Source organism: Cryptotermes secundus, unplaced genomic scaffold, assembly GCF_002891405.2.
Source record: "Cryptotermes secundus unplaced genomic scaffold, Csec_1.0 scaffold715, whole genome shotgun sequence".
In the NCBI taxonomy this organism is placed as follows: domain Eukaryota; kingdom Metazoa; phylum Arthropoda; class Insecta; order Blattodea; family Kalotermitidae; genus Cryptotermes; species Cryptotermes secundus.
In genome coordinates this window covers 98,666-101,676 of record NW_019724597.1, presented here as the reverse complement: position 1 = coordinate 101,676, position 3,011 = coordinate 98,666, and the positions used below count along the sequence as shown (strand labels likewise).

Below are 3,011 nucleotides of genomic sequence, written 5' to 3'. Positions count from 1 at the left end.
CTGTGACGGTGCTGGCATCTATACATGCATGTTTCAACGTGTGTGCGGTGTGTGCTATGAAAAAAGCAGTGTTGTTACTCGTATGTCTCGTAAGGCGTTAGTATGAAAATGTTTGTGTATGAATATTAGTAGAAGCAGGAAGTTGAGTTTTAGGCGGATAGGGTTGGTTAGGTAGGCCGCACACTGGCATGCATCAAGACATTTAACAGTCAAGACACGATGTCTGCGACATGACGCAAAGAAAGGAGCACAGTTGAAACAAATGAGGTTATGGAAACCGCATCACACCGGTCTGAGTCATGATGCTGACGAATCATGAACGAAGGAAGACTGCGTCTTTTTTTCTCGAGGCTTGATCGGATTTTATTGGTCTTTAACGTCTTGATGTCTTGATGCTTGTGTTGGTCCAGCTGGTGTGCGGGTGCCCTGTTTCCTAGGTGCGATGAGAACGAAGAGTTGCGGAAATGCCCGTATGACATTCACCACGTCTCTTTGCCGGCATGTAGACTTAATATTTTGAGCAATGAGGAACGGATTTTCGTGAAATTTGATATTTGGGGGAGCGGGTTCACAAAAATTCAACGACAAATTCAGTATACTATTAAAATCGGGGACTAATGACACTACATAAATACCCATACGCCTTTCTGTGAGCAGACAAAACGTAATGTTTATTAAAGCGAAAAAGTGTTTCTTTCAGAAGCTGTGGAGAAATGTGACACATTTCATACCCATTTTTTTCTGAAAGTATTTTACTATGCTTACGTTTTTTATTTCTATGTGGGATAAAGTGAGTTCACCATGTTCAACGCAAAAATAACATTATGAGAAAATCAGGTATTTCGAATATCCTGTAGCTGAGTCTCGTGAAAAAAAATGTTCTGTAAGTGAAAAGGGTGAAATTAAGTATTTAATGTTACCCACACAATAATAGTTCTCTTTTCTTGGAAATATTAACCTCTCTTATGATTTTTCTTCGTTTAAGGCCATTTTCCAGTTCTGTATGATTACAACAGTACATCATCATCATCATCAGTAATCTGTCATGATGACAGGTCCACAGTCTCTTCCAAAACAATTCCTCCACTTAATGCGATCTAGAGCTTTCTCCTTCAAATGACAGTATCCTCTTCTGTCCCCAAGGTCATCCAGCATCTTCTTACGTCTTCTTCCTCGTCTTCTTGTCACTTCTATCCGCCCATCTATCTTTCCTTCGATAACTTCTTTTAGAAGACAGTTTCTGCGTAAAACATGACCAATCCAAATATCCTTCCGTTTTCTTATTTCATGTAGGATATTCCTCTGCTCACTGACTCTAATTAACACTTCTTCATTTCTCACATAATCGGTCCAACTGATCTTCTCCATTCTTCTCCAACACCACATTTCGAAACTTTCCAGATGTTTCTGATCTACTGCCCTAAGTGTCCATGTTTCAGCCCCATACAGAGCTATGCTCCAAATGTAGCATTTCACTAGTTTCTTCCTCAAATTTAAGTCCAATTTGCTGGTAAAAAGATTCTTCTTCTTGCTAAATGCAGCTTTTGCCATGGCAATCCTGGATTTAATTTCACAAGTACACCTTCCATCATCTGTTAACAAGCTACCCAAATATTTAAAACATTTCACATTCTCCACTTGTTTTTGGTCTATCTTTATTGTGACTGGGGTTGGTTGTCTCGAAATTTTCATTACTTTTGTTTTCTCCACATTCATTTCCATGCCATAGCACCTTCCAATTTCAATTAGTCTATCAATCATGCCCTGTAGCACAGTTTCTTCCTTAGCCATTAACACAAGGTCATCTGCATATTTCACAGTTTGAATAATTTGCCCTCCTACTTTGAAGTCACCGAGCCCATCCAGAGCTTCCTTGGTAAGGCATTCGCTGTACAAGTTGAACAGAATTGGTGATAAACAGCATCCTTGTCGAACTCCTCTTCCAATCTGCACACTTCCTGTCTCCCCCCTGTCCAGTCGTACTCTAACTTTCTGATCCATGTACAATTTGCTAATCAATCTTCTTTCATGCCAATCGATACCTGTTTCTTTCAGGATCTGCATTAATTTGGTCCAGTTTACCCGGTCAAATGCCTTCTGCCAGTCTATGAAGCAAACACACAGTTCTTCATCTATCTCCAAAGTTCGTTCCGCTATAATTCTCATCATCCCAATTGCATCCCTGGTTCCTTTTCCTCTTCTAAATCCAAACTGATCTTCTCCAAGTACATCCTCTATTTTCCTTTCAATTCTTCTTTTAAGTATCTTTGCTATTATCTTTGCTGTATGTGCAATAAGACTTATTGTGCGATGGTCGCTGCATTTTGTAGCTTTTGTCTTTTTCTTTAAGGCAATCATTGTAACTTCTGTAAAGTCCTTGGGCCACTCTCCACTTTCATATATGGTGTTCATTAGTTTTGTCAGTGTTTTCAAACCACCTTCTCCCAGTAACTTGAGCACATCTCCAGGTACATCATCATCTCCTGTAGCCTTTCCCTTCCTCATTTCCTTGATAGCTTTTTCCACCTCACTTTGTAAAATATATGGTCCTTTCTCGTCTGTATCTACTTCTTCTTCCGGTTCAACTTCTAAGGTTTCTGGCCGATTAGGTCGATCATATAGTTCTGAAATATAATTTTCCCAAATTTTCAGCACTTGCCTCTGATCTACTATTCTATTCCCCTGGGAGTCTTCGATGCCAACATTTTGAATCCCATGATTCTCTTTCCATCCTAGTTCTTTTGTCTTCATGTACATCAAATCATAACGGCCTGTTCTTTGAAATTCCATAATCTCATTACATATCTTCTCAAGATATTCCTTTTTGGCCCTGTCCGTGGCTCTTTTCAATTCATTCCTCAGTCTCCTGTATTTCCTCCTGCCTTCTTCATTGTTGACATTCTTCCATTTCCTTCACTCCTCCATTTTACTCATCATCTCCTGTGTAACCCATGGGTTTGTTGCTATCTTCTCAACTTTACCTACCAAATCACTGATAGTATCTAACATGC

At 39.6% G+C, this 3,011-nt stretch overlaps 1 protein-coding gene across 7 annotated transcripts in view; it reads left to right on the top strand.

Moving 5' to 3' along the window:
• Positions 1 to 3,011, top strand: part of LOC111862402 (protein SMG8) — a 71,165-nt gene that overhangs the window by 357 nt on the left and 67,797 nt on the right. The window contains exon 1 of one of the 7 annotated variants that reach the window (XM_023847759.1): positions 12 to 96. The exons of 2 other annotated variants lie outside the window; for them this stretch is intronic. The gene's annotated coding sequence lies outside the window, so the exon portion shown is untranslated. 4 more of the 7 variants (XM_033750653.1, XM_023847758.2, XM_033750652.1 and 1 more) reach the window with 4 other exon arrangements.